The sequence below is a fragment of the Rhinoderma darwinii genome, chromosome 4, assembly GCF_050947455.1.
Source record: "Rhinoderma darwinii isolate aRhiDar2 chromosome 4, aRhiDar2.hap1, whole genome shotgun sequence".
Lineage (NCBI taxonomy): Eukaryota > Metazoa > Chordata > Amphibia > Anura > Rhinodermatidae > Rhinoderma > Rhinoderma darwinii.
This window is the reverse complement of record NC_134690.1, coordinates 21107578-21133667: the sequence shown is the minus strand read 5'-3', so window position 1 is coordinate 21133667 and position 26090 is coordinate 21107578.

Genomic DNA, 26090 nt, shown 5'->3' with positions numbered 1-26090 from the left:
CAGAATATTAGCTTCTGTTTCTAAATCCCAACGCGCTTAGCAAACCGTACATGCAATTTGAAGCGGAGTCCATTTCAAGTGCTAATACCAAGAAAGGGATAATCTTATTTAAAATAGGTGGAAATAGAATTTAAGCCTTCGACCTCCAGCGCTGTATGGGAAAATGTCAACTCTGTGCACTTCAAAAAAACTAAAAAAGAACTTGTGTAGGTCCCTTAAGTTACATTTCATTTAAGGGAAGAGAATTTCTTGCTTCATACCTTCATATTACAGACTGAAGAAGACGTGTTTAGTTTCTAACTTAATGTGGAGCTCTGTAATGTATTGACTTAGGCTTTTGAATGGGGGTCGTGGTTGATTCTTGGAGCGGTATATGAATTTAATGAGAAAAGGGTCTCGTCTTTTGTACTGAAATGTGTTAACATTGGTGTAAAATGTTCCCTGACAAAAGTTAGAAATGCCCTACTCTAGGTTAATATTAATAGTGAATCGTCCCAGAATAAAGGATAAGTTTCACCACAGTGAACATAGGTAGACACAGGGCCGCACTTACCATAAACGCCCACCGTGCAACTGGTATAGGGCCCTGAGCAAGGGGGCCGAGTCCTGGTTATTTCATCCCTTTTGCTATTAGGTGGAAATAATTTGTGCAGGACACACCTCTATGGAGGAAGCTCCATAATTAGCAAACAAGGGGATGGGGAATTGGCCCGAGGGTCGTGGAAAGGACATGGAAGGGGAAAAATCCCAGACCCTTCTGTCCTGGGTGGCAAAACAGGGAACCATAAAGAGGTTCTCATTTTAAGCTTTACCATTGGGCCCTACTCTCTTCTATGTACGACACTGGGTAAACTTTTAGAGTTCTTCCAATTAATAATTAATAAACAGGAGTAAATAGGAATAAAGAGAGTGCAGGGATAATGACACTAAATAGTAAAAGAGACTGTAGTATGTTTTGGGCCATGACACTGGCTCAGTGGTTAGCCTTGTTGTATTGTAGGTTTTAAGGGGTTGAGGGGCAAACTGGGCCAGGGACCAACTGCCCCAGGGGACCCCCAAAAGATGGGGCTATCATCCAAAATCTGATAGTGTCGCATTTCAGATAAGAAATCACAAATCTAGTACCCTCTTATTAACAAATTATTTGGAGTTCAGCTATATCTGTTAGAAAAAACGCAAAAAAACACACAAATTTAGGGGGAAAAAAATGTGTTATTTACTTTTTGGATTTTTTTCCATAATGGCAATAGCAATAATAGAAAATAGTTTGTATAAATATGTCAAAGTACTGCCCAAAAAAATACCCCCCTTCTAAAAAATAAATAAATAACATAATAAATATAAAAAGATATGCAAAAATAAAAAAATAAAAAGTAGTTTACCCACTGCAATAGCAAGTAACAGAACTAGTTCTGGCATTAAATAGCTATGACACTAAGGAGTTAAAAATGAACAGTTCATGGTTCGACCCCCCTGCAAGACCAGTGCTGGTTCCCAATATTGGCTTCTTGATTTCTGAAGACCAAATCCACAAACCGGTTCAATCTTCGCTCTTGCAGACGTACGGCTGGAGATGCCACCGAGGAATTCCACAGGATCTAATAAGAAGCTATTTAAAGTATCAATCCATTTCACAGTCCTCTAGTTCTATTCAAAGTATCAGATCCCATCCACCAAATCTCGTGTCATGCATGGTAATAACTTAAGTCAACTTTTTGCCCTCTGAGAAGGAAACCTGCTAATGATTTGCTGGTACCAGGAGACTCTGCGTATCATTAGAAAGACCAAGGCACTTTGGGATGGGGGTATTTCTATTACATCCCCCAAATTGGGCTGCAATTGTTGGAATTCTTTTTGTTACTGGCACACGGCAATGTAGCTGGAGGTCTGTGTCTGTCACTACACTTGACAGCAGCCGTTGGCACACATAAACTTAGTCTTAAAAAATTTCACATCATTATCAAAGCTAAAATATTTCAGCCAAAGGGGACTAGTATTACAAGACTGGGGAAGCAGAAGACCAGTTTTCTGATTAACATACTGAAAGGCACCGAAAGATTTGCTCCCCCCCCCCCCAACACACTTTTTCAAATTGCAAATATGTCTCTACCCTAGATTAATTAAATGTGAGATAAAAAGAAAAATTGTTAAAAAGTTTTACAATGGTTAAAAAATTTGGGATTGTAATTTAATGTACTTCATAGGGACTATAAATTCTTAGTGAAGTGTCTGCGAGATGTATTGTAAAAACCCAAGATTACAAACACCATTCTACATATCTTTCTGTTTTGTTTCTCTATCTACAGATGCAGCAGAGCTGAGTTTGTCACCTGATATTATGATGTGTTCTCTACCATTCTATATAGGACTGTAGGTAAATCTTCTGTCTTAACCGAGAGTTATTATGATGCACAGGTCCAAAAAAAATAAATTTTTTAAAAATGCAGCTCTGCTACATCTGTATAAATCCAATGGCAGCACTGAGCATGCATTACCCTGGGAAAGGCAGTGGCATAAGACACAGCTGCCGTTATTGTATTAGTCATTGTGCACAAGGGAGTATGAACATCAAGTGAAATTCACAGTCAGTGGCCAAGGCAGGAATAATTTTATGGAATTATATTATACTTTAGCCCATTAAACCAAGGGGTATTATTATACGGGTTGTCTCATCTGAATGACCCTTCTCAAAAACAAGACACCCCGACAATCAGCTGATCGCTGTAGATCCGTCAGCTTAAACCGCCGACGATAAGCTGTTATTACTGGGGGATGCACTGGACGGTCTCTGCAGGGGTTATGTAGGATTATATGGCCCCCATTCAAATAAAAGGGTGACTATAAAATTCATGGTCATATAGAATCAAAGATAGGCGGCTGCTCTTTGTAATGGCTCTCTGCTCTAAATGATTAAATGGGTCATGAGTAGGGATCACTTTATTTGATCTCCATCCCATGATGTTCATTTGCCTAATAGGGTTTTTGGACAGGGGTTTCCAGATGTTACAGCCCATTTAATAACCCCCTAAACCCTCCCAAGGTATTAGTTACTAACCAACTAATCAATCATTCAATCAATCATTCATTCAATCGACCAACCAAACACCCAACCAACCAACCAACCAACCAACCAACCAACCAACCAACAAACCAATTATTATAAAATACTAGATCGCCAGTGATATGATTAATACGCAATTATAAGAGATTATTATCAGCATATTACTATAACCCACCAGACCACCTGGGATATTACAAACCACTAGACATATTATTTGATAATTCACTGGACCACCAGGGATGCTATTAAACCACTGGCTATTAAGCCTCTCGATCACTATAGGAGGCTAACAAATCTCCAGTGATGGCTACAGGAAAGCTGAACCGCCAATGATTTCCACCAACCAAGGATGGACTTTGGATTCCCAGAATTAATGCTCAAACCAGGGCATCAGCGGAGATGGCTACTAAACCAGTATTATCATCAGGAAAAAAATGAAGTTGGATTTTGCTATAGAAGGAGTTTGCTGGTAGGTTGTGAAACACATTTATGGCTGAATTTCGTAGTCTTGACTATGGCCCAAATCTTATAATTTTGTCTTGCATGTCAAGTGAGAAGCCTGTATTTCATTATGCAAATGGAGGCATAACACAACATTTGGGTACATGGTTGTACATAGGGCAATACAATATACAAAAATGGCAACATCACTCTGCGAACACTAATGCCACCTAAGTACTATAAATAAATAAATATGCATTACTGCTGGATCTACTTACAATTGTGAGATTCTTAGCGCACATTTTGATCAAATTGTGTGAGCCCACCTGCCACAACAAAGCAACCTCTATAAGGTGGGTCCCTACGCTACTCATACCCAGAACTAGGACTAAGCCTACATATACCTGGGGATAGTAGGAACCAGCATTAAACTAATTAAAATCACCCAGGGCAGAATTGGAGCAGTGCAAGATCAAAAATGGAGGCAGCCACCAACTCCACATATATACAAAAAAATCCAAAAAGTTTGATCAGCACATTCTAGCAAAATGAAACAAAACATGTATACAGGTGCAAGAACGCCTGTGACTGCAAAGCAATACAATATCCAAAAATGGCGACAGCACCCTGCGAACACTAATGCCACCTAAGCAGTATAAATAAATAAATATGCATTACTGCTGAATCTACTTACAATAGTGAGGTTCTTAGCGCACATTTTGATCAAATTGTGTAGCCCACCGGCCATGACAAGGTGACCTCTAAGAGGTGGGTCCATACACTACTCGTACCCCCAGAACTGGAGCTAAGCCTACATTGGTTGTATGTAGCTATACTTTTGTAGACTCCAGAAGATCATTGGACATTGCTGTATCGGTTCTAGAGTCTCAAAATGCACAGAGTCTGTAGTAAAATGTCAATTTATGTGGAACAACGCGTTTCGGGACCATACTGACCCATTCATCGGGTGCTACACTGTTTCCTAAACACAACAATCAATATTACACTCCAGGTTCTGCTTGCCGAGTCTTTCTAAAGCCCAATACAGCAATGCCAAAGGATCCCCTGCTCTTCTGAAGTCTCTCAAAACCTACAACCAAAAAATAGTTTTGACCAATCTAATGATATTTGAGCACAAGGACAACAAAAATGTAATTATTCTGTAGGTTTCTGTAGCTTCACACTTGTACTTGAAAAAATAGTCTTTTAATTCACAATTTAGTCTAGGTGGGACCTGCCAAACACACAGTAGGTTTCTAACATAAGCCAAGCCACATAATAAAACCTTGGCTCAAGAGTAAGCTACTAAATCATAAACGTAACGTGGCACTAAGAAAGCAATTGTCTCTACATGGATCAGCCCTAAAATTCAAACTACCGACAGGTGAAGTGAATAACATTGATGATCTGGTTACAATGGTGCCTGCCAAGGAGGGGGGGGGGGATTTATTAGGCAGCAAGTGATCAGTCAGTTCTTGAAGTTGGAGTGTTGGAAGCAAAAAAAAATTGATAAATGTAAGGATCTGAGCGACTGTGACAAGGACCAAATTGTGATGTCTAGAGCTTCTCCAAAACGATCGGTCTTGTAGAGTGTCCCTGGTATGCATTGGTTAGTACCAACCAAAAGTGGTCCAAGGAAGGACAACCAGAGAATGGGCAATATTGTCATAGGCACTCAAGGCTTATTGATACATGTGGGGAGCACAGGCTAGGCTGTCTGGTCCGATCCCACAGTAGAGCTAATGTAGCACAAATTGCAGTAAAAGTTACTGCTGGCTCTGATAGAAAGGTGTCAGGACACACAGAGCATCGCAGCTTGTTGAGTTTTGGGCTGCATAGCCACAGACCGGTCAGATTGTCCATGCTGACCACTGTCCACTACCGAAAGCATCTTCAATGGGCACGTAAGCGTCACAACTGAACCACAGAGCAATAGAAGTAGGTGGCCTGGTCTCTTTTACATCATGTGGACGGCCGGGTGCGTTCCTGGGGAAGATATAGCAACAGGATGCACTATGGGAAGAAGACAAGCCAGCGGAGGTAGCGTGGGCAATTTTTTTATGCGATTCATGTGGATGCTACTTTGACTCGTACCAACTGCCTAAACATTGCTGAAGACCAAGTGCAGCCCTTCATGGCAATGGTACTCCCTAATGGCCGTGCCCTTCTTGCAGTAAGATAATGCCCCTGCCACACAAAAATTGTTGAGGAATGGTCTGTGGAACATGTGAAAGAGTTAAAGGTCCCACCTGGCCAACTTACAGGACTTAAAGGATCTGCTGCTAACGTCTTGTCATATACCACACGAACCTTCAGAGGTCTTATGGAGTCCCCGTGGGCAATCAGTCTGCACCTGTTCCTATGTCTGTGAGACTGACTCCATATTCCACCACTCAGGTTGGCAGGCTTAGGAGTGGGAGAGCCTATCACAGCCTGGCCAGATGGAGCTAGTTCCCGCCCACTGTCTATTTATACCTGCCTTTCCTGATCCTCCTTTGCCTGTGATTCTTTTATGCTTGTTTCCTGGCTTTGCTGCTGCTGCTTGTACTACTGATCCTCTGCTTGTTATTGACCTTGGCTTTCTGACCACTCTCCTGCTCAGCGTTTTGTACCTCGCTCTCTCCTGGTTTGACTCGGCTCGTTCACCACTCTTGTTGCTCATGGTGTCTCTGTGGGCAGCTGCCCCGTTTCCCTAGCTTCTGTGTACCCCTGTCTGTTTTGTCTGTCTTGCACTCACTAAGCGTAGGGACCGTCGCCCAGTTGTACCCCGTCGCTTAGGACGGGTCGTTGCAAGTAGGCAGGGACTGAGTGGCGGGTAGATTAGGGCTCACCTGTCTGTCTCCCTACCCTGTCATTACAGTAGTCAGCCAGAAGTGTAACACTTGATTTACTACAAGTATCTATTGTTCCTACCTAATTCTTCTTACTATTTAATTGCTGATGCTTTTCAACGTAATACTGTTGGAAATATATTTAGGAATCGAGGTTGTATAAGGGAGGTTTGGATGTATGTTAGATACCAGAAAATTGCCAATGTATATGTTATTCTGGTCAATGATCGCACACAATTAGGTTACTTTTAATACTATTATTAGGTCAGTAAACGGTAAATTCATAACCATTTTATTTTCTAACTACTTGTTATTTTGTTGTAACTCCCATCATACCATAGACTAGGACACATATTTCATGTTCTCGTTACCCTTGGAGGAGCTTTCCCCTTTAACCCTCTGCTTAGTTTGTATGAAATGTTAAAGGGTACCTCCAGTGTGGCTGGTGAGGTCAAGAAGTACTGTTGCCAAGACAACCATACCATGCCTGAAGTTACTCCTGCAAAGCTCCTTCAGGCGTCATACAGTTGCCTTGGCAACTGTACCTACTGATATACAGGCTATATCTCCCTCCGTAAGATTTGAACTTCTGGCAGAGACGAGATTGCCAGGAACACTGGAGATACCCTTTAAGAGAACTGAAGGACGGAAAGTGCCAACAATTTTTAAGAAGATCTGACTTAAAGGGAAAATCCATCCAAAAATTATCTTGTAAGATATACATGCATGTCAGAAGATTACATTGGTTGAGGCCATGAGCTTGTGCCACCATGATCCTCAGAACAAAACGTCTCCCTAGAGCAGAGTTTCCCAACCTTTTCGGACTCGAGACACCGCTGGAAAAAAAAGTTACTTCAGGGCACCCCTACCAAAATTTGTTTAGAGAAAGACAGAAAACGGCTAAAAACAAGCACGACACTCAGATTTTGAATTGACATCGTTATTTGACTTTTTTAATTGTGTTTTTTTGGCTGCGTCTTTTAAAGCCGTTGAAGCTAAGGCAAAAAAGTACTCCAAACGAGCGCCAATTTTTTTTTCTGCCTCCTATTAATTTAAATTGGAGGTCAGAGGTGGAAACCACTTTAATACCATCAACTCCCACTCACAGTAAAATGACCATCAGCCCCCCACTCTGTAAAATAACCATCAGACCCCCCACTGACAGTAAAATAACCATCAGCCCACCACTCACAGTAAAATGACCATCAGCCCCCCACTCTGTAAAATAACCATCAGACCCCCCACTGACAGTAAAATAACCATCAGCCCACCACTCACAGTAAAAGGATCATCAGCCCCCCACTCACAGTAAAATAAATGACCATCAGCCTACCACTCACAGTAAAATGACCATTAGCCACCATTTATGGATAGTGACGTCAGGGGCTTCTGCTGGAGCCGAATCACCGGCCACCGCGCCGGCAGCGCTGTGGACGGGGATTCCGCTTAAGGAGTTCCCCCATATATGGACAGAGACATCAAGCACTCCGTCAAGGAGCGAAATCCCCGGCCACAAGGGGGGATTTCGCTCCTTCAGGGAGCTACGTTGGTGCAATGTATAGGAAGGGGAGATGGGGGGGATGCCATCTACAGAGGTTGGGGGTGCTATATACAAGGGGGGCTGCATAAAATCTCCTCCTCCTCCTCACATGCATTTAGCGCTGTGAGGAGGAGAGAAAGCGTGGCCGCAGTGGTTCAGGAGTGTTGCGGCACCCCTGGAGGGGAACCACTGCTCCAGAGTGTCCAAACCTTTCTGGCACAACCTTCTTTGGCCTTTTTTCTCAAATTGTTGTTGAAGAATCTGAGTCGAAAGAGTTTTGGATATTGTATAGTTGTGGATAATGATTTGTATCAAATAAATGAATAAGTTCCTCTAAAAATAACTCAATACCAAAAATATTGGAATGTTCGTCGAGTAGGGGAGAGGGCTCTTCAGTTCTATGGCTATCTTGATAAAGTTGTTAATTTTCAATCCCATCAAGGCAAATATCTTCACTTCATCTAGTTTGTGTAATTTGATCAGATATGGTTGCAAGTGGTGGTTTAGGCCTCAAGAACACGATGATTTTCGGGTCGGCCGGCCGCGGAGTGTCACCCGCAAGCAAGAAGAAGACATGTCCGTTGTTTCTGCAGTCCGGGCTCCTGGGCCATGCACGGACCGTAGAAGCCACGGTCGTGTGCATGGTCCCATAGGAATGAATGGGGCCGCAATTCTCCCGTGGATTTTCAGGGGAATTGCGGCCTCAAAAGCACGTTCATGTGTATGGGGCCTTAGACTCCACTTGCTCCTCAGTTGGTTGTGGTAAAAAGTTGTCTTTATTTTTGCTCTCTAGCATGAAAATTCCAATAACCTCCAGCTCTCCCGTCCTTATTATGATTACATTTTTGTCACCTTGGTCTGTGTAAATTTGCGAAGTCAACCTAGACTGTTTTTTTTTTTACTTTATCTATTCCTGTTTTACAGTAGCTGTACTTTGTCACCTGGTATTGGCTTGGGTCATCTGACTACATTGTTGTCCTCCAGAACCATCAGTGTCAGGTACCGCCACAGAAAGCCATCCCGAGAGCCAAAACCTGTTGGCGAGTCTATACTCATGCCATAGAAGAAACACCAGTTTATAATTGCTCAAAAAGAGCATGGTCATCTGTTCTCATTGTTACTTGTTTAAGGCTGGAGCTACACAGAAATATTTGGTCATGCCCAAGTCCAGGAAAATTATAGGACACCTCAATGTTTCCCTATGGGAAACTGAGTCACGGGTGACCATGTAATCGAAGCAAATAAGTAAGACCGTCTTGGCCTTTTTGCAACCTTCACAAGGTCATCCACTACCTGGTTTTCTATAGTGAAACAGGGATTATAAGGGAAAAACTTCTTTGCTTTATTGTTCTTTTTTAAACCTTTTGATTTGCTGTAGGAACATTACAATCGGATCCATAAGACTTCATCACTTTTAGCTACATGACAACCTTTTTATACCACAAATAACCATGACTGTTCAAGTCTACATCTGTCTGGGTTACAAAAGATTGAAGGACGACTTAACCTCAAAGCAGGGTGTTACCAGTTTCATACTGAATGGCTGTCATACTTGAAGGAATTAAGTTTCTAGGGAATTGGTTTCTAAACAGGCATTTACATTAAATGCTGACGAACAGTCACACAAAGTCATTTGATGAGATGCATCCATTTGGGAAGTTGGCCTACCAGCTAAGAAAAATTGAACAGCTTCACGAATCATCCAAATAAGTATTATATTCTACCCAGCTTTGATCTTCTGATTAGAGAAGGTAAAATGGATTAGTAAGGCTCCCGATTCACAGAAGATCACACAGGATGCAAGTGATTTGCAATCAGGAGAATCAATGAATCAATTGATCGCTATGGACACAGCTTCTCGAATCCCTGGTGACCACTGCAGCGGAAATGTATTATTTCATGGCATCCACTCAAATTAAAGTATAACCATGTATAAATTCTAAATTTGGTTGAGTCCACCAGAGAGGGAGCTGCTCTTTGCACCAGCTCTCCATTCTGGCTCAGAGAAGGGAGTACCGGGCTGTACCCAGCTGAGGGGAGTACCCTCTATGATGTCTGTACACCCTAATAGTGCTCATAGAACATCGAAAATTCCTCCAAATTACTAAAAACCTCAGTTGTGGATAAAGTCTACCATAATTAACAAACCTCAAATTCTAATTACTTGGAGACCCCAATCTTCCGAAACCACTTGATATTAGTAGGGGTCAGTTAGCTGCCTCATAATCTACCAAAAGTGACATGAAATGGATTTGACATATCTTGACCCCATTCACTATCACTGCCTAAAAAAAGGGCTATTTTTGATGTTGCAAAGGTTGTTTTTTTTGCACTGGGAGGTACTAGGTCTTGTCCAGTATGTAATGAGTACATATAGGGGAAGCCCAAGGAGGGACAAGAGAGCTCTGTAGAGGTCAAAAGGAAGATACAATTTCAGAAGTCTTCAATTGCAAAGAACTCTATGCAAGGTCGTATTTGGTTGACACTTTTTGTGCTTTTAAGACGAACGTGGGGAAACTCAGACGTGAAAAACCTGATGTTTTGCACGTCTGCATTGCCCCTGTGCGGGTCCCGTTTTCACGGATCCCCATAGACTTGAGTCTATAATAGGATGGTCTATTTGTCAACGGACCCTTCACACGGTCCGTTGAATCAATGGCCGTGTGAACGGCCCCATTGAAATACATGCGTCCGTGTGACGGCCGTTGTTTTAACGGCCGTCACACAGACCTATTCAACGTTCGTCTGAATAAGGCGCTAGGGTGTTTAAACACCTTTTTGCTTCATTTCCAGTTAATAAGCTTTTACTCTGTTCTCAAGTCCTCAAGTGGATTGGGATAGAACGTCCTGTAAAAAATAAATGCTGTCAGCATCAGGGGCGCAGTGTGTTGATTTTGTGGTAGAAAGTAACCCGTTTACTCACATTATGCTTGTATGGAATGTATGTAACAAAGGCAGAGCTAGGTGGAGGAGAATGGAGGCAACTGGGAAGTGGAAGGAGGAGAATCACCCAACAATACAAAATATTTCAGCAGGGGGGTGAGATGCTTTTGTGAGATGTAGCGACTAGTCTACATGTGGGATTTTGTTAGTAAAGATAGTGTTGATTGGAACAAGAGTAATGAAGAGGGATAGATACAAATAGGGGGTGGTGGTCAAAGAGACATAATCAAAGAAACAGAGTATAATTGCCTAGTGTATATATGCTTGAAATGTAAAAAGAAAAAAAAAATGGGAAAAAAATTCAAAATCAAATTACTACCCAAAATATATATTTCCATAATGAATTTTTCTACAAATACTAATGTGCGCAATTTAATATATACATCTAAGTTAGACGATAACAAAGTGCTAACATATTTTTTATTTTTTCTATTATATATATATATATTTTACAGGTTGAATAGAATCATTATATTTGGTATAATTTTGCTCATTTGGTAGCCATACTTCTTCATACATGATAAATGGATGGCAAACTAGTTGGACCACTTCATTAACCCTTGCAGTCCCCAAGGGGCCAGGACCCACATAATGCTACCTCGTACTATCCTTCATAAAGTGATTTTTATTGTGCTGTTAACATCATGTTATATATATGCAAATTTTTCAATTTCAGCTGAATTTTGAAGAAAATTAAAATGTATATTCCCTGGTAAGTTTAACAGTACAACTCCTTTTTTCCAACCTGAAAATGGTATTTGTTCTATCACTACTTCTGAATCTGATATATAAACATAATTGCTTTTATACGGTAGGCAATGTTATTGGCGTCTTTTTTACGTATTTTTATTTATTATTTATTTCTATCCTTTGTTATATCTTGGAAAAAAAAGAAAATATCTTGTAAGTAGAAGAAATCATATATAAATTATTTTGATGGAATAAAATACTCATATAAACATTGTTCAATTGTATCACAAGAACAATGTGAACAGAGTCAAAGTATGTGCACTGCAGAAAAAAAAAATCAATCTCTTAATCGGTTAAAATAAGAGTTCACACTAAGTTTTTTGGCGCTGTTTTTGACACGGAAACTGTGTTGGAAACCGTGCCAAAAAACTTCCGAAATCGCCTCTCATTGATTTCAATGGGAGACAGAGGCGTTTTTTCCCACAAGCGGAAAAAAACTCTAGCGGGAAAGAAAAGTGTCATGTCCTTTCTTCAGGCGTTTCCGTCTCTGACCTCCTATTGACATCAAAGGGAGGCAGACAAAGCATTTTTCGCATCGTTTTGTGCCCGTGGCGCTCAATGGCCGTGGCCGAAAAACGTTGCAAGTGTTCTGTTGGCAAGTCAAATTCTTGAAGGAATTTTGAGGTAGATTTTTCCGCGAGCAAAACACTCTGTGTGAACTAGGCCTAAGACTATGTAAACCTTTGATCTGCATTTTTTTTTTAAATAAACAGGTCAGTCAGTGTGTAACTTTATAATTACTTCTTAGAATAAAATCGTTTTACTTTTTTAGATACAGCTGCTCTGTATTCTTTATACACGGCAGCTGTATGTAGCCCTAAATCCTGTTCCCGTCAGGTCTGCGGGACTGACAGGTTCAGTGACAGCGGATCCACCTGTTATTTATCACATCTAACTTCATAAATTAGGTGGTAGATTACAGGTGGATCCTGCGTGTCAGAGTCACCCAGGTTTGCTAACACTGAATTTCAGAATATCTGAATTTCTGAATTCAGCTCATAGCAAAAGATACAGCTGCTCTGTATAGAGAATCAGAGCAGCTGTATCGCAAAAAGTAAAACACATTTTTAATAAAACCTAATTATAAAGTTACACCAAACACACTGACTGACCTGTTTATTAAAAAAAAAGACGTCCATCAAACGTGTCCATAGCCTTTAAAGAGGAGCGAGGTCGAACAGGCCCACCATAAGGGTATGTTCACACGCTAAAGTAAAAACGGCTGCAAAATACAGAGCTGTTTTCAAGGGAAAACAGCCTCTGATTTTCAGCCGTTTGTAAAGCATCAAACGTTTTTTGATGCATTCTTTGGAGCAGGTTTTGGTGCTGTTTTTCTATTGACACAATGAATAATGGCTCCAAAAATGCCTCAAGAAGTGACATGCACTTCTTTTTACGGGGTGTTTTATTACGAATCGTTTTTTCAAACGGCAGCGTAAAAAAATGCCCCGTCTGAACGAAACGCAATTTTTCCCATTGAAATCAATGGGCAGATGGTTGGAGGCGTTCAGCTTTCATTTTTTTTTAGGCGTTTAGGCCCCAAAAAATGCTTGAAAACAGTGTGTGTGAACATACCCTTATACCAGAGAATCCTTTGGTGAGCCCAGGCTCTGATACAATAATGGGCCCCAACGATCCAGCAGAAGACAACCTTATTTGGAATCAACTGGAGCCAGGAGAGCTGAGGTCGCCATCGGGGATCCGCAGCTAGAACGAGGTGAGTAGCTGTCCACAATTCTTCCCGCCACAACACCCACAAACCGAGGATGGTGTTGATCTTCATGATAGTTGCACCATCCGTTGCTTGTAAACAATTCAATGAAGAGGTGAAGTTCTGTACAGGATGACATAACCCGCAATGAAGAGGTTAACCTAAGCTGAGGTCCTCCTTATCCTTGTGGGTAGATATAGGAGGGTCATTTATGTATGGACTCGGCAATCATTGCTTGCGCTGCATGGTCTAGGCTGAAGTATCTGGATTAGCGCCTTGATGCCTCATGCAGAACATATAGCCATTTTTGAGATGCATTTTGCTATGTGTCTGGGGAGTCATTCATAGAAATTGTTACAAGCCAAACAGTTGTGTTGCTCACAGCTAGCAAACAAGCACATTCTGTCATCTAATTAACTTTATCATTTAGAATTACACACGACCGCAGTCAGAGTAATTACACCACTTACATAAATTGAGGACAAAATCCAAAAGGAAATGACCTCACTAATTTAAAGCAGAGAGGTTTAAGATTGGCAGAAGACCATCTAATAATATGCCTACATTTACTATTCAACTGCAGACATCTTGTATATTGTATGATGGGAATGATAACAGCAGGGGAGGAGTGTGCTGATCTTGAGGGCGGGACAGTGACCTATTCACTCATGTGAGGATGCTAGTGAAGATAAGGCTGTATGTGATGGGCACTGTCATGAGGTGAGAAGGGATGGAATATGCTGTATCCAATAGGGTCATTAGAATAATTGGAGCAGAGGAAGAAGAGAGTTTTCAGTTTGTGGGAGGCAGTGACCTGAAGTGGTCAGTAGTAGAACATTATGTAACAATCAAGTCCAAAATTCTTTCGTCAATAATTTTTAAACATACTGCATCTTTATAGGGGTCAGAGCTCTATTTTTCAGGTACAAAGCTCCAAAACTGCAGCCACCTCATGGGGTAAGCTGTTATTGAATTTAATGTAAAAATAAATGCAGTAAGTGTCGGGGATCACGACCCCTCTGATGGGGTTCCATGGTAGGGATCACACCCCACTTGCTGTGACCCTCCATCTGCCCGGTGAGGCAGCCGTCGACTCTGCTGATGCCTGCTGTGATGAATCTGGAGCTGTAGCATCCCATTGCTATGACAACATCACAGCTCCCTGCCCAGCACTCTGTGTGGCTGAGCCACAGGATTAGGCCCGGCCACAGGACATGACATCAGAGGCTGGAGACCCTTAAAGGGAAACTGCTCCAGAAATTCCTTGCTTGTTTCCCAACCGTGGTGAGGAGTTCCCTGTGATTTTCTGTCTTAACTTCACTTGATCCGAAAAAACATTTACTGACCCAGATCTGGCCTCTTGATACAGGTTTCTGGATTTGATTTGCCCTTCTGCAACCTCATTGTTTTTCTATGGGGAGAAAGGTCAGGCAACAACCCACCATGTTAGAATTCTTGTGATCATCCCAAATCGCACACTAATTTACCCCTCATGGCTGCGACTGTGTCGTCATGGATCGCTAGACTAAACTAGATGTGAAGTTTAATCCAGAGTCACCTACTGAATCTTACTAACCTACAGACAATAACAGAATGGACAGATAGAAAAAGAGAGTAACACATGACTGCTAGATCAGACTACACAGGGTTTCTTTGTAGTCTGTAACCATAGAAACACATAGGTCTACATAGGAGCCACAGACACAAAACGGTAGGAGATTTTAAATCAAGATTAGATCCAAAGTCACTTTCTTTTTTTTTCTTTTTTTTAAAAGCATTGGGCCAATAAATAAAAATAATGGCAAAGGTGGACATATCTATATCTATTTTAAGTAATCCCAAAATAGATCTATAACAGGAACATTAGAACATCAGAATATATATATAATTTTAGTTTTTTCAGTAACTCTTTTCTGGCGGTTTATTCAGTAAAATAACATCTCCCTGACACTAGGGGGTCGGAGGGAAGTTCTCTCGTAGCATTTTATGTAGATCCTTTAAGTAGATTGAAGTCAAGCAGCAGTCAGACATAACCGCCTCCGGTAAGACGGTGCCCTGCTCCTGTGGGTTTATCAAACAGACCAGCCCATGTAGGAGATTCAATCCCATCTTCTGGGATGTTCTTGTAGACTGCGCTGTATCTCATGGATTATCCCCATAACACTAACACATCATATGGCTTTAAACTTCAACCCCTCTGGCAAATCATATACTAAATACATTCTCTTTCTTTATCCCTCTGCTCCGTCTTTTTCGTCAAGTTCCCAAGAAGATTTTACTGGCTGCAGCCTCCACCTCTCTGCCAAGCACCAGCCTGGATTAGCTTCAAACCAATAGCTGGGGGTTAGGATTAAGAGGCCAGTATTCACTTTAATACAAGATGGCCATAATTAATGGCATTATTAATAGGTTGACTGAAAAATTCATTAAAAAATCCATTAAAAATAAATACCCTTTTACAAAAGGCATTGCCTTGGGTAAGAAAAACAGAAAAAAAGATAGAGAAAAATTGATTAGTGGCTTTTGGTTCTCCAAAAGACAGTCCATAGTTCAAGCTGATTAAAAACCCAACATTTTAGATTAAACACACTTGCCAAAAACTATCCCGTAGATATAAGAGATTTCTGAATATTATTCCGGGATGTCAAATTAGAATTTTACAACAGCAAGTTTAAAAATTAGTTACACAAAGGATATCAAAGTGAAACAGTCAAAGCTGCATAACACGTATATATAATATGAATGGACCCCCCCAGTTATCACATCAGGTAGATAAAACACTACCATGCTGGATTACTGGGGGGGTCATACAGGTTCTACTCGCAATCCTGCAACATAGGGGAAGAGAATAAATTAGAAAAAAGTTCAAATATAAACTCAGACCCGGAGATGGCCGAGTAGAGAGCTCAGCTATTTCTGGCAGATTCCATTCATTCGGGGTACCCCCAATTTTCTTGATCACTGGAGGTCCTAGCAGTAGGACACCCAGCGATCTGTGAACAGGTAATGAGTTGTTGCGGTGGGAGAACTCCTTTAAAGTTGCATAGTGCCATATTAGAGCACACCCATACTTTGAATTAACGTACCATATACCCAAGTCTGTATCTCCGTATGCCATCGATTCCGCGTGAATGGGCCCAGATGTTCAATTCCATATAAAAAATAGTGACGTGCTCCATCAAATGCAAAATTGCTGAAGTGTCTTTGCCTTGGAGAGATATAAAGTGGTGCACAGAGTGCCCACGGTGTGGGCATACAAACCATAGAGATAGGGCATGCAGCTGCTGAAGATACTCCAGAATTGGTATTTTATGGGTAATACAAGCATTTACTAAAACAGACAGGCGAGGCGACAGATCCTCTTTAATACGTAGAACTTTACTTTTGGTTCAAATTCCTGTTTACCATTTTGTGTCCATTTCCCACCTAAAAATGTGATCACATATCACTAGAATATGACTCCCGAAAATCACTAGAACATAGAGGCAGCAGTATGAGGAAACTACTGTACCCCTTTAACTCCTGTTGGCTCTGCTCGTTTTAATTAGGGGCCGCATTGAAGTCCAATAACTGTAATGAACCGATCTAGTATATCCTTCTTGTATACAGAGAGTGGAATTATAGTAGTTATATTCTTGTATATAGGGGGCAGTATTATACTAGTTATATTCTTGTACATAGGGGGCAGTATTATAATAGTTATATTCTTGGATATAGGAGCAGTATTATAGCAGTTATATTCTTGTATATAGGGGCAGTAATATAGTAGTTATATTCTTGTATATAGGAGGCAGTATTATAGTAGTTATATTCTTGTATATAGGAGGCAGTATTATAGTAGTTATATTCTTGTATATAGGGGGCAGTATTACAGTAGTTATATTCTTGTATATAGGGGCAGTATTATAGTAGTTATATTCTTGTATATAGGGGGCAGTATTATAGTAGTTATATTCTTGTATATAGGAGCAGTATTATAGTAGTTATATTCTTGTATATAGGGAGCAGTATTATAGTAGTTATATTCTTGTATATAGGTGGCAGTATTATAGTAGTTATATTCTTGTATATAGGAGCAGTATTATAGTAGTTATATTCTTGTATATTGGAGGCAGTATTATAATAGTTATATTCTTGTATATAGGAACAGTATTATAGCAGTTATATTCTTGTATATAGGAGGCAGTATTATAATAGTTATATTCTTGTATATAGGAGCAGTATTTTAGTAGTTATATTCTTTAATATAGGAGGCAGTATTATAATAGTTATATTCTTGTATATAGGAGCAGTATTATAGTAGTTATATTCTTGTATATAGGGGGCAGTATTATAATAGTTATATTCTTGTATATAGGAGCAGTATTATAGCAGTTATATTCTTGTATATAGGGGGCAGTATTATAATAGTTATATTCTTGTATATAGGGGCAGTATTATAGTAGTTATATTCTTGTATATAGGAGCAGTATTATAGTAGTTATATTCTTGTATATAGGGGCAGTATTATAGTAGTTATATTCTTGTATATAGGGGGCAGTATTATAGTAGTTATATTCTTTTATATAGGAGAAGTATTATAGTAGTTATATTCTTGTATATAGGGTCAGTATTATAGTAGTTATATTCTTGTATATAGGGGCAGTATTAGGGCATGACCACACGTGGCGGATTTCCTCCGCAACTGTCCGCATCAATGCCGCACAGAATCTGCGTTGCAGATTCTGCTGCGGATCTGCACAAAATGTGCAGTACATTGATGCGGACTAGCTGCTGCGGACTGCGGGAAAAGTGCTTCCCTTCTCCCTATCAGTGCAGGATAGAGAGAAGGGACAGCACTTTCCCTAGTGAAAATAAATGATTTTCATACTTACCGGCCGTTGTCTTGGTGACGCGTCCCTCTTTCGGCATCCAGCCCGACCTCCCTGGATGACGCGCCAGTCCATGTGACCGCTGCAGCCTGTGCTTGGCCTGTGATTGGCTGCAGCCGTCACTTAGACTGAAACGTCATCCTGGGAGGCCGGACTGGAGACAGACGCAGGGAGTTCTCGGTAAGTATGAACTTATATATTTTTTTACAGATACATGTATATTGAGATCGGTAGTCACTGTCCCGGGTGCAGAAACAGTTACTGCCGATCGCTTAACTCTTTCAGCACCCTGGACAGTGACTATTTACAGACGTCTCCTAGCAACGCTCCCGTCATTACGGGAGCCCCATTGACTTCCTCAGTCTGGCTGTAGACCTAGAAATACATAGGTCCAGCCAGAATGAAGAAATGTCATGGTAGTAAAACCAATACGCTCCGCAGCACACATAAGATCTGCGGACTTCATTGCGGAATTTTGACTCTCCATTGAAGTCAATGGAGAAATTCCGCCATGAGTCCGCCACTGCTCCGCAACAGACAGAGCATGCTGCGGACACCAAATTCCGCTCCGCAGCCTATGCTCCGCAGCGGAATTTTACGCCTCGTCTAAACGAACACTGCTAAATTAAAGTGTAAGTCAATGGACAAACGGCTCCGCTGCGGATTAACGCTGCGGAGTGTCCACAGCGGAATTTAAGTGAAATTCCGCCACGTGTGAACCCAGCCTTATAGTAGTTATATTCTTGTATATAGGAGAAGTATTAGAGTAGTTATATTCTTGTATATAGAGAAAGTATTATAGTAGTTATATTCTTGTATATAGGGGCAGTATTATAGTAGTTATATTCTTGTATATAGGAGCAGTATTATAGCAGTTATATTCTTGTATATAGGGGGCAGTATTATAGTAGTTATATTCTTGTATATAGGGGGCAGTATTATAATAGTTATATTCTTGTATATAGGAGCAGTATTATAGTAGTTATATTCTTGTATATAGGGGGCAGTATTATAATAGTTATATTCTTGTATATAGGAGCAGTATTATAGCAGTTATATTCTTGTATATAGGGGGCAGTATTATAATAGTTATATTCTTGTATATATAGGGGCAGTATTATAGTAGTTATATACTTGTATATAGGAGCAGTATTATAGTAGTTATATTCTTGTATATAGGGGCAGTATTATAGTAGTTATATTCTTGTATATAGGGGGCAGTATTATAATAGTTATATTCTTGTATATAGGAGCAGTATTATAGTAGTTATATTCTTGTATATAGGGGGCAGTATTATAATAGTTATATTCTTGTATATAGAGAAAGTATTATAGTAGTTATATTCTTGTATATAGGGGCAGTATTATAGTAGTTATATTCTTGTACATGGGGTGCAGTATTATAGTAGTTATATTCTTGTATATAGGGGCAGTATTATAGTAGTTATATTCTTGTATATAGGGGCAGTATTATAGTAGTTATATTCTTGTATATAGGGGGCAGTATTATAGTAGTTATATTCTTGTATATAGGGGCAGTATTATAGTAGTTATATTCTTGTATATAGGAGCAGTATTATAGTAGTTATATTCTTGTATATAGGAGCAGTATTATAGTAGTTATATTCTTGTATATAGGGGAAGTATTATAGTAGTTATATTCTTGTATATAGAGGGCAGTATTATAGCAGTTATATTCTTGTATATAGGGGGCAGTATTATAGTAGTTATATTCTTGCATATAGGGGCAGTATTATAGTAGTTATATTCTTGTATATAGGGGCAGTATTATAGTAGTTATATTCTTGTATCTAGGGGCAGTATTATAGTAGTTATATTCCTGTATATAGGAGCAGTATTATAGTAGTTATATTCTTGTTTAAGGGGCAGTATTATAGTAGTTATATTCTTGTATATAGAGGCAGTATTATAGTAGTTATATTCTTGTATATTGGGGGTAGTATTATAGTAGTTATATTCTTGTATATAGGAGCAGTATTATAGTAGTTATATTCTTGAATATAGGGGGCAGTATTATAGTAGTTATATTCTTGTATATAGGAGCAGTATTATAGTAGTTATACTCTTGTATATAGGGGCAGTATTATAGTTATATTCTTGTATATAGGGGGCAGTACTATAGTAGTTATATTCTTGTATATAGGGGCAGTATTATAGTAGTTATATTCTTGTATATAGGGGCAGTATTATAGTAGTTATATTCTTGTATATAGGAGCAGTATTATAGTAGTTATATTCTTGTATATAGGAGCAGTATTATAATAGTTTTATTCTTGTATATAGAAGCAGTGTTATAGTAGTTATATTCTTGTATATAGGGGCAGTATTATAGTAGTTATATTCTTGTATATAGGGGCAGTATTATAGTAGTTATATTCTTGTATATAGGGGCAGTATTATAGTAGTTATATTCTTGTATATAGGGGGCAGTATTATAGTAGTTATATTCTTGTATATAGGAGCAGTATTATAGTAGTTATATTCTATTATATAGGAGCAGTATTATAATAGTTTTATTCTTGTATATAGAAGCAGTGTTATAGTAGTTATATTCTTGTATATAGGGGCAGTATTATAGTAGTTATATTCTTGTATATAGGGGCAGTATTATAGTAGTTATATTCTTGTATATAGGGGCAGTATTATAGTAGTTATATTCTTGTATATAGGGGGCAGTGTTATAGTGGTTATATTCTTGTATATAGGAGCAGTATTATAGTAGTTATATTCTTGTATATAGGGGCAGTATTATAGTAGTTATATTCTTGTACATGGGGTGCAGTATTATAGTAGTTATATTCTTGTATATAGGGGCAGTATTATAGTAGTTATATTCTTGTATATAGGGGGCAGTATTATAGTAGTTATATTCTTGTATATAGGGGCAGTATTATAGTAGTTATATTCTTGTATATAGGGGGCAGTATTATAGTAGTTATATTCTTGCATATAGGGGCAGTATTATAGTAGTTATATTCTTGTATATAGGGGCAGTATTATAGTAGTTATATTCTTGTATCTAGGGGCAGTATTATAGTAGTTATATTCCTGTATATAGGAGCAGTATTATAGTAGTTATATTCTTGTTTAAGGGGCAGTATTATAGTAGTTATATTCTTGTATATAGAGGCAGTATTATAGTAGTTATATTCTTGTATATTGGGGGTAGTATTATAGTAGTTATATTCTTGTATATAGGAGCAGTATTATAGTAGTTATATTCTTGAATATAGGGGGCAGTATTATAGTAGTTATATTCTTGTATATAGGAGCAGTATTATAGTAGTTATACTCTTGTATATAGGGGCAGTATTATAGTTATATTCTTGTATATAGGGGGCAGTACTATAGTAGTTATATTCTTGTATATAGGGGCAGTATTATAGTAGTTATATTCTTGTATATAGGGGCAGTATTATAGTAGTTATATTCTTGTATATAGGAGCAGTATTATAGTAGTTATATTCTTGTATATAGGAGCAGTATTATAATAGTTTTATTCTTGTATATAGAAGCAGTGTTATAGTAGTTATATTCTTGTATATAGGGGCAGTATTATAGTAGTTATATTCTTGTATATAGGGGCAGTATTATAGTAGTTATATTCTTGTATATAGGGGCAGTATTATAGTAGTTATATTCTTGTATATAGGGGGCAGTATTATAGTAGTTATATTCTTGTATATAGGAGCAGTATTATAGTAGTTATATTCTATTATATAGGAGCAGTATTATAATAGTTTTATTCTTGTATATAGAAGCAGTGTTATAGTAGTTATATTCTTGTATATAGGGGCAGTATTATAGTAGTTATATTCTTGTATATAGGGGCAGTATTATAGTAGTTATATTCTTGTATATAGGGGCAGTATTATAGTAGTTATATTCTTGTATATAGGGGGCAGTGTTATAGTGGTTATATTCTTGTATATAGGAGCAGTATTATAGTAGTTATATTCTTGTATATAGGAGCAGTATTATAGTAGTTATATTCTTGTATATAGGGGCAGTATTATAGTAGTTATAGTTCTGTACATAGGGGCAGTATTATAGTAGTTATATTCTTGTACATAGGGGGCAGTATTATAGTAGTTATATTCTTGCATATAGGAGCAGTATTATAGTAGTTATATTCTTGTATATAGGGGGCAGTATTATAGTAGTTATATTCTTGTACATAGGGGGCAGTATTATAGTAACTATATTCTTGTAAATATGGGGCATTATTGTAGTAATATTATTGTCCACAATGAACAGAATTCTTGCAGTTATTTCTTTTATTTTTACTACAAAATATAGATTAACCCCTTACCTGCCCCTAGTCCCAACATCTCTTTTATAATTTCCCGATTCCACCCCCATGCCCACAGTACAAGAGCCGTAATCCAGCAAGAGACCATAAAGAGAGATATATGTTCTTTGTACAGTATGTAGACATAAATGACCGCCATTATAATGTACAAGAAATTGATGCCGTTAGCAAAGAAAAAGTTATTTACGACAAGCTTCTGGGATCACTGGGGAAAGAAATGTGCCATATTCTTTGTTAATCTGTTAAGATTCGATGTCACAATAAAAAACACAGAGCCGGCATGGCACCTATTCAGCAGGGCACAATTTGAGCGCCATAAAACTCCATATAACTGTATTACAAGTAAGGTGGGTATTAAACAAGCCCATAAAGAGCAATTACTGCAGCCTGTGTAAATCTGGCAGACCCTGCACGTCCCGCAGTAATATGTCAGACTGCTGGCAGTATTAAGGAGATCTGATTTTCTTAAAATGATGTAGGTGGGCTGGTCTCGCTGGAGCTATTCCTTTCATATATATGTGACACAGTGTTCATAAATTAAGTTCAATAAGGCAGCATAAAATCAGTGCCTACAGCTAAACAGGAAAAACTGTCAAGACATGTAACAACTTCACAGCTGTAAAAACTGACATCAAATACCTCGAATAATCTCCAGAAATATTCAGCCGCTCCCGGTAGGGTCAGGGACGTGTGTGGGCACCAGACTGGTCACTGGCGTCCCGGTAAGACAATGCCACACGTGGCCGCATCAAATTCTTCACACTACATCATTGGTTTTTAGGAGATTATATCAGTGCTGGACTGTAAAAGGCGATTTTCACAAAGACCGAGGGGCCCAGATCTTCCCAGTACGATCCCAGTGACACCTTAAAGGGACACTCCAAAAAAACCCACTGATTTACAGATGTAGCCAAGTTTATCTTGACTCTGATAACTTGCGTGAGATCACACAACAAAAGCCATTGAAAAAGTCAAGTTAAAGCTTCTTGACACTGTGTTTAATGCATCAAAAGTCAAGATGAAGATGGCTACATCTGTACTGTGTTATCTCTGTAAGACCTGAAGGGGGCGGTGCATGACTTGTCTCTTTGGTGTTCTTGCAGCATCCATTCAGGCTCTGCGCATAATATATCACCTTCTCCTGGACTGTTCCTTTAAAAGGTTTACCTCTCGATCATTTTTTGGGCAAGTCTCTTAAAAATGCTATAAAACACTGAGCTAATGAAATGACCACTGACCCCTAGTATGACGGGTCTTTGAAATTTCCACTGGCAGAGAAGTGAGTCAGTAGAGGGTGACTGCACATGTAGGGCACTTTAGGAAAACAGGGAGCATGACGCCCTCGTGCTCAGGACCGGCAGGGACCAAACTATCACCCTTTTATGGTCTGTATAATAATGTATATAGGGTTTATATAATTCTGCATATACAGATATAGACGGAGTGATGACCTCACTATTGTATTGGAATTAGATGAGTAAAAAATTCTCCTATTTTGGTTTTACGAATTGGGGAGTCATCTGATTTTCCGGGAATCGTGAATAATTATTACATTGATTTATGGCAGAATATTCCACTAGACAAAAACTATGTATGGCCAGTTCACAAAGACAAGACGGTTGTGCCTACATGAAAATAGATGTCAAAAAGTCTAAAAAATATTTAAAAAAAAGTCTGGGCAGCACTGCTTAAAGGGGTTTGCCCATCAGGAACATTTATGGCATATCCACAGAATATGGCATAAATGTCAGATAGACCCGGGGGCCCCCTAAACCCCCTTCTACTTTTCTCGGTTCTCGCTGCCACTCAGGCCATTTCCTGATTAGATGGTTGGAAATTACGAAACAGCGTAGCCCGCTGAGAAGTGAATGGCAGTTACAGAAACAGCATAGCTAGGCGAGCTACGCTGTTTTCCTGATTACATGGTCGGAAATTACTGAGTGGCCCCTGGTGGCAGCGAGAAAGGTAGAATGGGTTTTAAGGGGCCTGTTTTAGAGATAGATGCGGATTCCAGAGGTGGGACCCCACATCTATCTGACATTTATGCCATAAATGTCCGTTATGGGCAAACTCCTTTAACCTCTTATACACCGTGATGAATACTGATGGTGATGTAAGAAAGGCGCGGTCATACACAGGTTAGTGTTCTTGAAAATAGACAATAGTCATTCAAAAATTCGAAATAAATGATAAAAATATCTTAATTGGATTGAAACCAATTAAAAAAGTTCATAAATAATAAATAAAAAACGAATCTAAATTTTAAATGACACCTAAATAGACCACAACAGGTTCTAAGGGCATGCCCAGACGTGGCGGAGTTCTTCCGCAACTGTCCGCATCAATGCCGCACAGAATCTGCGTTGCAGATTCTGTTGCGGATCTGCCCAAAATGTGCAGTAAATTGATGCGGACTGGCCGTTGCGTATTGAGGTGAAAGTACTTCCCTTCTCTCTATCAGTGCAGGATACAGAGAAGGGACAGCACTTTCCCTAGTGAAAGTAAAAGAATTTCATACTTACCGCCCGTTGTCTTGGTGACGCGTCCCTCTTTCGACATCCAGCCCGACCTCCCTGGATGACGCGGCAGTCCATGTGACCGCTGCAGCCTGTGATTGGCCTGTGATTGGCTACAGCCGTCACTTGGACTGAAACGTCATCCCGGGAGGCCGGACTGGAGGAAGAAGCAGGGAGTTCTGGGTAAGTAGGAACTTCTATTTTTTTTTACAGGTTGATGTATCTTGTGATCGGAAGTCACTGTCCAGGGTGCTGAAACCGTTACTGACGATCGCTTAACTCTTTCAGCACCCTGGACAGTGACTATTTACTGACGTCGCCTAGCAACGCTTCCGTAATTACGGGAGCCCCATTGACCTTCTCAGTCTGGCTGTAGACCTAGAAATACATAGGTCCAGCCAGAATGAAGAAATGTCATGTTAGTAAAACCAATACGCTCCGCAGCACACATAACATGTACATGACATCTGCGGACTTCGTTGCGGAATTTTGACTCTCCATTGAAGTCAATGGAGAACTTCCGCAATGAGTCCGCAACAAGTCCGCCACACGTCCACAACAACCATTGTATGCTGCGGACACCAAATTCCGCACCGCAGCCTATGCTACGCAGCAGAATTGTCCGCTACGTGTAAACGAACCCTATTAAAAAGCTGTGGAAGGCAATGGAGAAACGTGTACGCTGCGTATTAGAGGAGGACCCTTATTCAGAACCCTCATCAATTAGCCAGAGTGGAAAGCGGCTACAAAGAGCGTCTGAACAATAATGTATCTACAATGGATGAAAGCAGGGGATGTGTCTGGGCCAATTTGCCCTTTGGAACTTATATTAACTGTCCCATAAAAAGTTACAAAAACAGTAAAATTTTTAAGAACTTGACGACTCAGGGATTTGTATTTGCGGGTGATCTCTATGATTTGTGGATCCTTGTAGTTTCTTTGTGTGTAACAATAAGTGCCATGACAGGCTCAGACACCCCGCTGCTCCAGGCCGGGGGCTTGCAGCTTATTGATTATTTCACTTCTCTTATAGACTTTTCTTATTGTAGTGGTAATCCGGCAGCGTGGCCCCGTGACTCCTGGCTCACAGGTC